Below are 16,633 nucleotides of genomic sequence, written 5' to 3'. Positions count from 1 at the left end.
GGAACAGACACACTCACTGATGGAAATGATGAAGAAACACTCAAATCTAAACAGGGAACAGACAGACTCACTGATGGAAATGATGTAGAAACATTGAAATCTAAACAGGGAACAGACACACTCACTGATGGAAATGATGAAGAAACACTCAAATCTAAACAGGGAACAGACACATTCACTGATGGAAATGATGAAGAAACATTGAAATCTAAACAGGGAACAGACACACTCACTGATGGAAATGATGAAGAAACACTCAAATCTAAACAGGGAACAGACAGACTCACTGATGGAAATGATGTAGAAACATTGAAATCTAAACAGGGAACAGACACACTCACTGATGGAAATGATGAAGAAACACTCAAATCTAAACAGGGAACAGACACACTCACTGATGGAAATGATGAAGAAACATTGAAATCTAAACAGGGAACAGACACACTCACTGATGGAATTGATAAAGAAACATTGAAATCTAAACAGGGAACAGACACACTCACTGATGGAAATGATGAAGAAACACTCAAATCTAAACAGGGAACAGACACACTCACTGATGGAAATGATGAAGAAACATTGAAATCTAAACAGGGAACAGACACACTCAATGATGGAAATGATGAAGAAACACTCAAATCTAAACAGGGAACAGACACACTCACTGATGGAAATGATGAAGAAACAATCAAATCTAAACAGGGAACAGACACATTCACTGATGGAAATGATGAAGTAACAATCAAATCTAAACAGGGAACAGACACACTCACTGATGGAAATGATGAAGAAATACTCAAATATAAACAGGGAACAGACACACTCACTGATGGAAATGATGAAGAAACAATCAAATCTAAACAGGGAACAGATACACTCACTGATGGAAATGATGAAGAAACACTCAAATCTAAACAGGGAACAGACACTCTCAATGATGGAAATGATGAAGAAACAATCAAATCTAAACAGGGAACAGACACATTCACTGATGGAAATGATGAAGAAACATTGAAATCTAAACAGGGAACAGACACACTCACTGATGGAAATGATGTAGAAACATTGAAATCTAAACAGGGAACAGACACACTCACTGATGGAAATGATGAAGAAACACTCAAATCTAAACAGGGAACAGACACATTCACTGATGGAAATGATGAAGAAACATTGAAATCTAAACAGGGAACAGACACACTCACTGATGGAAATGATGAAGAAACACTCAAATCTAAACAGGGAACAGACAGACTCACTGATGGAAATGATGTAGAAACATTGAAATCTAAACAGGGAACAGACACACTCACTGATGGAAATGATGAAGAAACACTCAAATCTAAACAGGGAACAGACACACTCACTGATGGAAATGATGAAGAAACATTGAAATCTAAACAGGGAACAGACACACTCACTGATGGAATTGATAAAGAAACATTGAAATCTAAACAGGGAACAGACACACTCACTGATGGAAATGATGAAGAAACACTCAAATCTAAACAGGGAACAGACACACTCACTGATGGAAATGATGAAGAAACATTGAAATCTAAACAGGGAACAGACACACTCAATGATGGAAATGATGAAGAAACACTCAAATCTAAACAGGGAACAGACACACTCACTGATGGAAATGATGAAGAAACAATCAAATCTAAACAGGGAACAGACACATTCACTGATGGAAATGATGAAGTAACAATCAAATCTAAACAGGGAACAGACACACTCACTGATGGAAATGATGAAGAAATACTCAAATATAAACAGGGAACAGACACACTCACTGATGGAAATGATGAAGAAACAATCAAATCTAAACAGGGAACAGATACACTCACTGATGGAAATGATGAAGAAACACTCAAATCTAAACAGGGAACAGACACTCTCAATGATGGAAATGATGAAGAAACAATCAAATCTAAACAGGGAACAGACACATTCACTGATGGAAATGATGAAGAAACATTGAAATCTAAACAGGGAACAGACACACTCACTGATGGAAATGATGTAGAAACATTGAAATCTAAACAGGGAACAGACACACTCACTGATGGAAATGATGAAGAAACACTCAAATCTAAACAGGGAACAGACACATTCACTGATGGAAATGATGAAGAAACATTGAAATCTAAACAGGGAACAGACACACTCACTGATGGAAATGATGAAGAAACACTCAAATCTAAACAGGGAACAGACAGACTCACTGATGGAAATGATGTAGAAACATTGAAATCTAAACAGGGAACAGACACACTCACTGATGGAAATGATGAAGAAACACTCAAATCTAAACAGGGAACAGACACACTCACTGATGGAAATGATGAAGAAACATTGAAATCTAAACAGGGAACAGACACACTCACTGATGGAATTGATAAAGAAACATTGAAATCTAAACAGGGAACAGACACACTCACTGATGGAAATGATGAAGAAACACTCAAATCTAAACAGGGAACAGACACACTCACTGATGGAAATGATGAAGAAACATTGAAATCTAAACAGGGAACAGACACACTCACTGATGGAAATGATGAAGAAACACTCAAATCTAAACAGGGAACAGACACACTCACTGATGGAAATGATGAAGAAACAATCAAATCTAAACAGGGAACAGACACACTCACTGATGGAAATGATGAAGTAACAATCAAATCTAAACAGGGAACAGACACACTCACTGATGGAAATGATGAAGAAATACTCAAATATAAACAGGGAACAGACACACTCAATGATGGAAATGATGAAGAAACAATCAAATCTAAACAGGGAACAGATACACTCACTGATGGAAATGATGAAGAAACACTCAAATCTAAACAGGGAACAGACACTCTCAATGATGGAAATGATGAAGAAACAATCAATTCTAAACAGGGAACAGACACATTCACTGATGGAAATGATGAAGAAACATTGAAATCTAAACAGGGAACAGACACATTCACTGATGGAAATGATGAAGAAACATTGAAATCTAAACAGGGAACAGACACACTCACTGATGGAAATGATGAAGAAACATTGAAATCTAAACAGGGAACAGACACACTCACTGATGGAAATGATGAAGAAACACTCAAATCTAAACAGGGAACAGACACACTCACTGATGGAAATGATGAAGAAACATTGAAATCTAAACAGGGAACAGACACACTCACTGATGGAAATGATGTAGAAACATTGAAATCTAAACAGGGAACAGACACACTCACTGATGGAAATGATGAAGAAACACTCAAATCTAAACAGGGAACAGACACATTCACTGATGGAAATGATGAAGAAACATTGAAATCTAAACAGGGAACAGACACACTCACTGATGGAAATGATGAAGAAACACTCAAATCTAAACAGGGAACAGACAGACTCACTGATGGAAATGATGTAGAAACATTGAAATCTAAACAGGGAACAGACACACTCACTGATGGAAATGATGAAGAAACACTCAAATCTAAACAGGGAACAGACACACTCACTGATGGAAATGATGAAGAAACATTGAAATCTAAACAGGGAACAGACACACTCACTGATGGAATTGATAAAGAAACATTGAAATCTAAACAGGGAACAGACACACTCACTGATGGAAATGATGAAGAAACACTCAAATCTAAACAGGGAACAGACACACTCACTGATGGAAATGATGAAGAAACATTGAAATCTAAACAGGGAACAGACACACTCACTGATGGAAATGATGAAGAAACACTCAAATCTAAACAGGGAACAGACACACTCACTGATGGAAATGATGAAGAAACAATCAAATCTAAACAGGGAACAGACACACTCACTGATGGAAATGATGAAGTAACAATCAAATCTAAACAGGGAACAGACACACTCACTGATGGAAATGATGAAGAAATACTCAAATATAAACAGGGAACAGACACACTCACTGATGGAAATGATGAAGAAACAATCAAATCTAAACAGGGAACAGATACACTCACTGATGGAAATGATGAAGAAACACTCAAATCTAAACAGGGAACAGACACTCTCAATGATGGAAATGATGAAGAAACAATCAATTCTAAACAGGGAACAGACACATTCACTGATGGAAATGATGAAGAAACATTGAAATCTAAACAGGGAACAGACACATTCACTGATGGAAATGATGAAGAAACATTGAAATCTAAACAGGGAACAGACACACTCACTGATGGAAATGATGAAGAAACATTGAAATCTAAACAGGGAACAGACAGACTCACTGATGGAAATGATTTAGAAACATTGAAATCTAAACAGGGAACAGACACACTCACTGATGGAAATGATGAAGAAACACTCAAATCTAAACAGGGAACAGACACACTCACTGATGGAAATGATGAAGAAACAGTCAAATCTAAACAGGGAACAGACACATTCACTGATGGAAATGATGAAGAAACATTGAAATCTAAACAGTGAACAGACACACTCACTGATGGAAATGATGAAGAAACACTCAAATCTAAACAGGGAACAGACACATTCACTGATGGAAATGATGAAGAAACATTGAAATCTAAACAGGGAACAGACACACTCACTGATGGAAATGATGAAGAAACATTGAAATCTAAACAGGGAACAGACACACTCACTGATGGAAATGATGAAGAAACACTCAAATCTAAACAGGGAACAGACACACTCACTGATGGAAATGATGAAGAAACATTGAAATCCAAACAGGGAACAGACACACTCACTGATGGAAATGATGAAGAAACACACAAATCAAAACAGGGAACAGACACACTCACTGATTGAAATGATGAAGAAACAATCAAATCTAAACAGGGAACAGATACACTCACTGATGGAAATGATGAAGAAACAATCAAATCTAAACAGGGAACAGACACACTCACTGATGGAAATGTTGAAGAAACATTGAAATCTAAACAGGGAACAGACACACTCACTGATGGAAATGATGAAGAAACATTGAAATCTAAACAGGGAACAGACACACTCACTGATGGAAATGATGAAGAAACACTCAAATCGAAACAGGGAACAGACACACTCACTGATGGAAATGATGAAGAAACATTGAAATCTAAACAGGGAACAGACACACTCACTGATGGAAATGATGAAGAAACACTCAAATCTAAACAGGGAACAGACACATTCACTGATGGAAATGATGAAGAAACATTGAAATCTAAACAGGGAACAGACACACTCACTGATGGAAATGATGAAGAAACATTGAAATCTAAACAGGGAACAGACACACTCACTGATGGAAATGATGAAGAAACACTCAAATCTAAACAGGGAACAGACACATTCACTGATGGAAATGATGAAGAAACATTGAAATCTAAACAGGGAACAGACACACTCACTGATGGAAATGATGAAGAAACACTCAAATCTAAACAGGGAACAGACAGACTCACTGATGGAAATGATGTAGAAACATTGAAATCTAAACAGGGAACAGACACACTCACTGATGGAAATGATGAAGAAACACTCAAATCTAAACAGGGAACAGACACATTCACTGATGGAAATGATGAAGAAACATTGAAATCTAAACAGGGAACAGACACACTCACTGATGGAAATGATGAAGAAACACTCAAATCTAAACAGGGAACAGACAGACTCACTGATGGAAATGATGTAGAAACATTGAAATCTAAACAGGGAACAGACACACTCACTGATGGAAATGATGAAAAAACACTCAAATCTAAACAGGGAACAGACACACTCACTGATGGAAATGATGAAGAAACATTGAAATCTAAACAGGGAACAGACACACTCACTGATGGAAATGATGAAGAAACACACAAATCAAAACAGGGAACAGACACACTCACTGATTGAAATGATGAAGAAACAATCAAATCTAAACAGGGAACAGATACACTCACTGATGGAAATGATGAAGAAACAATCAAATCTAAACAGGGAACAGACACACTCACTGATGGAAATGTTGAAGAAACATTGAAATCTAAACAGGGAACAGACACACTCACTGATGGAAATGATGAAGAAACATTGAAATCTAAACAGGGAACAGACACACTCACTGATGGAAATGATGAAGAAACACTCAAATCGAAACAGGGAACAGACACACTCACTGATGGAAATGATGAAGAAACATTGAAATCTAAACAGGGAACAGACACACTCACTGATGGAAATGATGAAGAAACACTCAAATCTAAACAGGGAACAGACACATTCACTGATGGAAATGATGAAGAAACATTGAAATCTAAACAGGGAACAGACACACTCACTGATGGAAATGATGAAGAAACATTGAAATCTAAACAGGGAACAGACACACTCACTGATGGAAATGATGAAGAAACACTCAAATCTAAACAGGGAACAGACACATTCACTGATGGAAATGATGAAGAAACATTGAAATCTAAACAGGGAACAGACACACTCACTGATGGAAATGATGAAGAAACACTCAAATCTAAACAGGGAACAGACAGACTCACTGATGGAAATGATGTAGAAACATTGAAATCTAAACAGGGAACAGACACACTCACTGATGGAAATGATGAAGAAACACTCAAATCTAAACAGGGAACAGACACATTCACTGATGGAAATGATGAAGAAACATTGAAATCTAAACAGGGAACAGACACACTCACTGATGGAAATGATGAAGAAACACTCAAATCTAAACAGGGAACAGACAGACTCACTGATGGAAATGATGAAGAAACAATCAAATCTAAACAGGGAACAGACACACTCACTGATGGAAATGATGAAGTAACAATCAAATCTAAACAGGGAACAGACACACTCACTGATGGAAATGATGAAGAAATACTCAAATATAAACAGGGAACAGACACACTCACTGATGGAAATGATGAAGAAACAATCAAATCTAAACAGGGAACAGATACACTCACTGATGGAAATGATGAAGAAACACTCAAATCTAAACAGGGAACAGACACTCTCAATGATGGAAATGATGAAGAAACAATCAATTCTAAACAGGGAACAGACACATTCACTGATGGAAATGATGAAGAAACATTGAAATCTAAACAGGGAACAGACACATTCACTGATGGAAATGATGAAGAAACATTGAAATCTAAACAGGGAACAGACACACTCACTGATGGAAATGATGAAGAAACATTGAAATCTAAACAGGGAACAGACAGACTCACTGATGGAAATGATTTAGAAACATTGAAATCTAAACAGGGAACAGACACACTCACTGATGGAAATGATGAAGAAACACTCAAATCTAAACAGGGAACAGACACACTCACTGATGGAAATGATGAAGAAACAGTCAAATCTAAACAGGGAACAGACACATTCACTGATGGAAATGATGAAGAAACATTGAAATCTAAACAGTGAACAGACACACTCACTGATGGAAATGATGAAGAAACACTCAAATCTAAACAGGGAACAGACACATTCACTGATGGAAATGATGAAGAAACATTGAAATCTAAACAGGGAACAGACACACTCACTGATGGAAATGATGAAGAAACATTGAAATCTAAACAGGGAACAGACACACTCACTGATGGAAATGATGAAGAAACACTCAAATCTAAACAGGGAACAGACACACTCACTGATGGAAATGATGAAGAAACATTGAAATCCAAACAGGGAACAGACACACTCACTGATGGAAATGATGAAGAAACACACAAATCAAAACAGGGAACAGACACACTCACTGATTGAAATGATGAAGAAACAATCAAATCTAAACAGGGAACAGATACACTCACTGATGGAAATGATGAAGAAACAATCAAATCTAAACAGGGAACAGACACACTCACTGATGGAAATGTTGAAGAAACATTGAAATCTAAACAGGGAACAGACACACTCACTGATGGAAATGATGAAGAAACATTGAAATCTAAACAGGGAACAGACACACTCACTGATGGAAATGATGAAGAAACACTCAAATCGAAACAGGGAACAGACACACTCACTGATGGAAATGATGAAGAAACATTGAAATCTAAACAGGGAACAGACACACTCACTGATGGAAATGATGAAGAAACACTCAAATCTAAACAGGGAACAGACACATTCACTGATGGAAATGATGAAGAAACATTGAAATCTAAACAGGGAACAGACACACTCACTGATGGAAATGATGAAGAAACATTGAAATCTAAACAGGGAACAGACACACTCACTGATGGAAATGATGAAGAAACACTCAAATCTAAACAGGGAACAGACACATTCACTGATGGAAATGATGAAGAAACATTGAAATCTAAACAGGGAACAGACACACTCACTGATGGAAATGATGAAGAAACACTCAAATCTAAACAGGGAACAGACAGACTCACTGATGGAAATGATGTAGAAACATTGAAATCTAAACAGGGAACAGACACACTCACTGATGGAAATGATGAAGAAACACTCAAATCTAAACAGGGAACAGACACATTCACTGATGGAAATGATGAAGAAACATTGAAATCTAAACAGGGAACAGACACACTCACTGATGGAAATGATGAAGAAACACTCAAATCTAAACAGGGAACAGACAGACTCACTGATGGAAATGATGTAGAAACATTGAAATCTAAACAGGGAACAGACACACTCACTGATGGAAATGATGAAAAAACACTCAAATCTAAACAGGGAACAGACACACTCACTGATGGAAATGATGAAGAAACATTGAAATCTAAACAGGGAACAGACACACTCACTGATGGAAATGATGAAGAAACACACAAATCAAAACAGGGAACAGACACACTCACTGATTGAAATGATGAAGAAACAATCAAATCTAAACAGGGAACAGATACACTCACTGATGGAAATGATGAAGAAACAATCAAATCTAAACAGGGAACAGACACACTCACTGATGGAAATGTTGAAGAAACATTGAAATCTAAACAGGGAACAGACACACTCACTGATGGAAATGATGAAGAAACATTGAAATCTAAACAGGGAACAGACACACTCACTGATGGAAATGATGAAGAAACACTCAAATCGAAACAGGGAACAGACACACTCACTGATGGAAATGATGAAGAAACATTGAAATCTAAACAGGGAACAGACACACTCACTGATGGAAATGATGAAGAAACACTCAAATCTAAACAGGGAACAGACACATTCACTGATGGAAATGATGAAGAAACATTGAAATCTAAACAGGGAACAGACACACTCACTGATGGAAATGATGAAGAAACATTGAAATCTAAACAGGGAACAGACACACTCACTGATGGAAATGATGAAGAAACACTCAAATCTAAACAGGGAACAGACACATTCACTGATGGAAATGATGAAGAAACATTGAAATCTAAACAGGGAACAGACACACTCACTGATGGAAATGATGAAGAAACACTCAAATCTAAACAGGGAACAGACAGACTCACTGATGGAAATGATGTAGAAACATTGAAATCTAAACAGGGAACAGACACACTCACTGATGGAAATGATGAAGAAACACTCAAATCTAAACAGGGAACAGACACATTCACTGATGGAAATGATGAAGAAACATTGAAATCTAAACAGGGAACAGACACACTCACTGATGGAAATGATGAAGAAACACTCAAATCTAAACAGGGAACAGACAGACTCACTGATGGAAATGATGTAGAAACATTGAAATCTAAACAGGGAACAGACACACTCACTGATGGAAATGATGAAGAAACACTCAAATCTAAACAGGGAACAGACACACTCACTGATGGAAATGATGAAGAAACATTGAAATCTAAACAGGGAACAGACACACTCACTGTTGGAAATGATAAAGAAACATTGAAATCTAAACAGGGATCAGACACACTCACTGATGGAAATGATGAAGAAACACTCAAATCTAAACAGGGAACAGACACACTCACTGATGGAAATGATGAAGAAACATTGAAATCTAAACAGGGAACAGACACACTCACTGATGGAAATGATGAAGAAACACTCAAATCTAAACAGGGAACAGACACACTCACTGATGGAAATGATGAAGAAACAATCAAATCTAAACAGGGAACAGACACACTCACTGATGGAAATGATGAAGTAACAATCAAATCTAAACAGGGAACAGACACACTCACTGATGGAAATGATGAAGAAATACTCAAATATAAACAGGGAACAGACACACTCACTGATGGAAATGATGAAGAAACAATCAAATCTAAACAGGGAACAGATACACTCACTGATGGAAATGATGAAGAAACACTCAAATCTAAACAGGGAACAGACACTCTCAATGATGGAAATGATGAAGAAACAATCAAATCTAAACAGGGAACAGACACATTCACTGATGGAAATGATGAAGAAACATTGAAATCTAAACAGGGAACAGACACATTCACTGATGGAAATGATGAAGAAACATTGAAATCTAAACAGGGAACAGACACACTCACTGATGGAAATGATGAAGAAACATTGAAATCTAAACAGGGAACAGACACACTCACTGATGGAAATGATGAAGAAACACTCAAATCTAAACAGGGAACAGACACATTCACTGATGGAAATGATGAAGAAACATTGAAATCTAAACAGGGAACAGACACACTCACTGATGGAAATGATGAAGAAACACTCAAATCTAAACAGGGAACAGACAGACTCACTGATGGAAATGATTTAGAAACATTGAAATCTAAACAGGGAACAGACACACTCACTGATGGAAATGATGAAGAAACACTCAAATCTAAACAGGGAACAGACACACTCACTGATGGAAATGATGAAGAAACACTCAAATCTAAACAGGGAACAGACACATTCACTGATGGAAATGATGAAGAAACATTGAAATCTAAACAGTGAACAGACACACTCACTGATGGAAATGATGAAGAAACACTCAAATCTAAACAGGGAACAGACACATTCACTGATGGAAATGATGAAGAAACATTGAAATCTAAACAGGGAACAGACACACTCACTGATGGAAATGATGAAGAAACATTGAAATCTAAACAGGGAACAGACACACTCACTGATGGAAATGATGAAGAAACACTCAAATCTAAACAGGGAACAGACACACTCACTGATGGAAATGATGAAGAAACATTGAAATCTAAACAGGGAACAGACACACTCACTGATGGAAATGATGAAGAAACACACAAATCAAAACAGGGAACAGACACACTCACTGATTGAAATGATGAAGAAACAATCAAATCTAAACAGGGAACAGATACACTCACTGATTGAAATGATGAAGAAACAATCAAATCTAAACAGGGAACAGACACACTCACTGATGGAAATGATGAAGAAACACTCAAATCTAAACAGGGAACAGACACACTCACTGATGGAAATGATGAAGAAACATTGAAATCTAAACAGGGAACAGACACACTCACTGATGGAAATGATGAAGAAACACACAAATCAAAACAGGGAACAGACACACTCACTGATTGAAATGATGAAGAAACAATCAAATCTAAACAGGGAACAGATACACTCACTGATGGAAATGATGAAGAAACAATCAAATCTAAACAGGGAACAGATACACTCACTGATTGAAATGATGAAGAAACAATCAAATCTAAACAGGGAACAGACACACTCACTGATGGAAATGATGAAGAAACACTCAAATCTAAACAGGGAACAGACACATTCACTGATGGAAATGATGAAGAAACATTGAAATCTAAACAGGGAACAGACACACTCACTGATGGAAATGATGAAGAAACATTGAAATCTAAACAGGGAACAGACACACTCACTGATGGAAATGATGAAGAAACACTCAAATCTAAACAGGGAACAGACACACTCACTGATGGAAATGATGAAGAAACATTGAAATCTAAATAGGGAACAGACACACTCACTGATGGAAATGATGAAGAAACACTCAAATCTAAACAGGGAACAGACACATTCACTGATGGAAATGATGAAGAAACACTCAAATCTAAAAAGGGAACAGACACACTCACTGATGGAAATGATTAAGAAACATTGAAATCTAAACAGGGAACAGACACACTCACTGATGGAAATGATGAAGAAACATTGAAATCTAAACAGGGAACAGACACACTCACTGATGGAAATGATGAAGAAACAATCAAATCTAAACAGGGAACAGACACACACACTGATGGAAATGATGAAGAAACAATCAAATCTAAACACGGAACAGACACACTCACTGATGGAAATGATGAAGAAACAATCAAATCTAAACAGGGAACAGATACACTCACTGATGGAAATGATGAAGAAACACTCAAATCTAAACAGGGAACAGACACACTCACTGATGGAAATGATGAAGAAACATTGAAATCTAAAAAGGGAACAGACACACTCACTGATGGAAATGATTAAGAAACATTGAAATCTAAACAGGGAACAGACACACTCACTGATGGAAATGATGAAGCAACACTCAAATCTAAACAGGGAACAGACACACTCACTGATGGAAATGATGAAGAAACAATCAAATCTAAACAGGGAACAGACACACACACTGATGGAAATGATGAAGAAACAATCAATTCTAAACAGGGAACAGACACACTCACTGATGGAAATGATGAAGAAACACTCAAATCTAAACAGGGAACAGACACACTCACTGATGGAAATGATGAAGAAACAATCAAATCTAAACAGGGAACAGATACACTCACTGATGGAAATGATGAAGAAACACTCAAATCTAAACAGGGAACAGACACTCTCAATGATGGAAATGATGAAGAAACAATCAAATCTAAACAGGGAACAGATACACTCACTGATGGAAATGATGAAGAAACACTGCAATCTAAACAGGGAACAGACACACTCACTGATGGAAATGATGAAGAAACACTCAAATCTAAACAGGGAACAGACACATTCACTGATGGAAATGATGAAGAAACATTGAAATCTAAACAGGGAACAGACACACTCACTGATGGAAATGATGAAGAAACATTGAAATCTAAACAGGGAACAGACACACTCACTGATGGAAATGATGAAGAAACACTCAAATCTAAACAGGGAACAGACACACTCACTGATGGAAATGATGAAGAAACATTGAAATCTAAACAGGTAACAGACACACTCACTGATGGAAATGATAAAGAAACATTGAAATCTAAACAGGGAACAGACACACTCACTGATGGAAATGATGAAGAAACATTGAAATCTAAACAGGGAACAGACACACTCACTGATGGAAATGATGAAGAAACATTGAAATCTAAACAGGGAACAGACACACTCACTGATGGAAATGATGAAGAAACATTGAAATCTAAACAGGGAACAGACAGACTCACCGATGGAAATGATGAAGAAACATTGAAATCTAAACAGGGAACAGACACACTCACCGATGGAAATAATGAAGAAACACTAAAATCTAAACAGGGAACAGACACACTCACCGATGGAAATGATGAAGAAACATTGAAATCAAAACAGGGAACAGATTCACTCAATGATGCAAATAATGAAGAAACATTGAAATCCAAACAGGGAACAGAAACACTCACTGATGGAAATGATGAAGAAACATTGAAATCTAAACAGGGAACAGAAACACTCACTGATGGAAATGATGAAGAAACATTGAAATCTAAACAGGGAACAGACACACTCACTGATGGAAATGATGAAGAAACATTGAAATCTAAACAGGGAACAGACACACTCACTGATGGAAATGATGAAGAAACATTGAAATCTAAACAGGGAACAGACAGACTCACCGATGGAAATGATGAAGAAACATTGAAATCTAAACAGGGAACAGACACACTCACCGATGGAAATAATGAAGAAACACTAAAATCTAAACAGGGAACAGACACACTCACCGATGGAAATGATGAAGAAACATTGAAATCAAAACAGGGAACAGATTCACTCAATGATGGAAATGATGAAGAAACACTCAAATCTAAACAGGGAACAGACACATTCACTGATGGAAATGATGAAGAAACACTCAAATCTAAACAGTGAACAGACACACTCACGGATGGAAATGATGAAGAAACATTGAAATCTAAACAGGGAACAGAAACACTGACTGATGGAAATGATGAAGAAACACTCAAATCTAAACAGGGAACAGACACACTCACTGATGGAAATGATGAAGAAACATTGAAATCTAAACAGGGAACAGACACACTCACTGATGGAAATGATGAAGAAACAATCAAATCTAAACAGGGAACAGACACATTCACTGATGGAAATGATGAAGAAACACTCAAATCTAAACAGTGAACAGACACACTCACGGATGGAAATGATGAAGAAACATTGAAATCTAAACAGGGAACAGAAACACTGACTGATGGAAATGATGAAGAAATACTCAAATCTAAACAGGGAACAGACACACTCACTGATGGAAATGATGAAGAAACATTGAAATCTAAAAAGGGAACAGACACACTCACTGATGGAAATGATTAAGAAACATTGAAATCTAAACAGGGAACAGACACACTCACTGATGGAAATGATGAAGAAACATTGAAATCTAAACAGGGAACAGACACACTCACTGATGGAAATGATGAAGAAACAATCAAATCTAAACAGGGAACAGACACACACACTGATGGAAATGATGAAGAAACAATCAAATCTAAACACGGAACAGACACACTCACTGATGGAAATGATGAAGAAACAATCAAATCTAAACAGGGAACAGATACACTCACTGATGGAAATGATGAAGAAACACTCAAATCTAAACAGGGAACAGACACACTCACTGATGGAAATGATGAAGAAACATTGAAATCTAAAAAGGGAACAGACACACTCACTGATGGAAATGATTAAGAAACATTGAAATCTAAACAGGGAACAGACACACTCACTGATGGAAATGATGAAGCAACACTCAAATCTAAACAGGGAACAGACACACTCACTGATGGAAATGATGAAGAAACAATCAAATCTAAACAGGGAACAGACACACACACTGATGGAAATGATGAAGAAACAATCAATTCTAAACAGGGAACAGACACACTCACTGATGGAAATGATGAAGAAACACTCAAATCTAAACAGGGAACAGACACACTCACTGATGGAAATGATGAAGAAACAATCAAATCTAAACAGGGAACAGATACACTCACTGATGGAAATGATGAAGAAACACTCAAATCTAAACAGGGAACAGACACTCTCAATGATGGAAATGATGAAGAAACAATCAAATCTAAACAGGGAACAGATACACTCACTGATGGAAATGATGAAGAAACACTGCAATCTAAACAGGGAACAGACACACTCACTGATGGAAATGATGAAGAAACACTCAAATCTAAACAGGGAACAGACACATTCACTGATGGAAATGATGAAGAAACATTGAAATCTAAACAGGGAACAGACACACTCACTGATGGAAATGATGAAGAAACATTGAAATCTAAACAGGGAACAGACACACTCACTGATGGAAATGATGAAGAAACACTCAAATCTAAACAGGGAACAGACACATTCACTGATGGAAATGATGAAGAAACATTGAAATCTAAACAGGTAACAGACACACTCACTGATGGAAATGATAAAGAAACATTGAAATCTAAACAGGGAACAGACACACTCACTGATGGAAATGATGAAGAAACATTGAAATCTAAACAGGGAACAGACACACTCACTGATGGAAATGATGAAGAAACATTGAAATCTAAACAGGGAACAGACACACTCACTGATGGAAATGATGAAGAAACATTGAAATCTAAACAGGGAACAGACAGACTCACCGATGGAAATGATGAAGAAACATTGAAATCTAAACAGGGAACAGACACACTCACCGATGGAAATAATGAAGAAACACTAAAATCTAAACAGGGAACAGACACACTCACCGATGGAAATGATGAAGAAACATTGAAATCAAAACAGGGAACAGATTCACTCAATGATGCAAATAATGAAGAAACATTGAAATCCAAACAGGGAACAGAAACACTCACTGATGGAAATGATGAAGAAACATTGAAATCTAAACAGGGAACAGAAACACTCACTGATGGAAATGATGAAGAAACATTGAAATCTAAACAGGGAACAGACACACTCACTGATGGAAATGATGAAGAAACATTGAAATCTAAACAGGGAACAGACACACTCACTGATGGAAATAATGAAGAAACATTGAAATCTAAACAGGGAACAGACAGACTCACCGATGGAAATGATGAAGAAACATTGAAATCTAAACAGGGAACAGACACACTCACCGATGGAAATAATGAAGAAACACTAAAATCTAAACAGGGAACAGACACACTCACCGATGGAAATGATGAAGAAACATTGAAATCAAAACAGGGAACAGATTCACTCAATGATGCAAATAATGAAGAAACATTGAAATCCAAACAGGGAACAGAAACACTCACTGATGGAAATGATGAAGAAACATTGAAATCTAAACAGG

This window comes from Heterodontus francisci, chromosome 28, assembly GCF_036365525.1.
Source record: "Heterodontus francisci isolate sHetFra1 chromosome 28, sHetFra1.hap1, whole genome shotgun sequence".
Lineage (NCBI taxonomy): Eukaryota > Metazoa > Chordata > Chondrichthyes > Heterodontiformes > Heterodontidae > Heterodontus > Heterodontus francisci.
The sequence above is the reverse complement of the archived record's forward strand: the minus strand, read 5'-3'. Positions refer to the sequence as shown.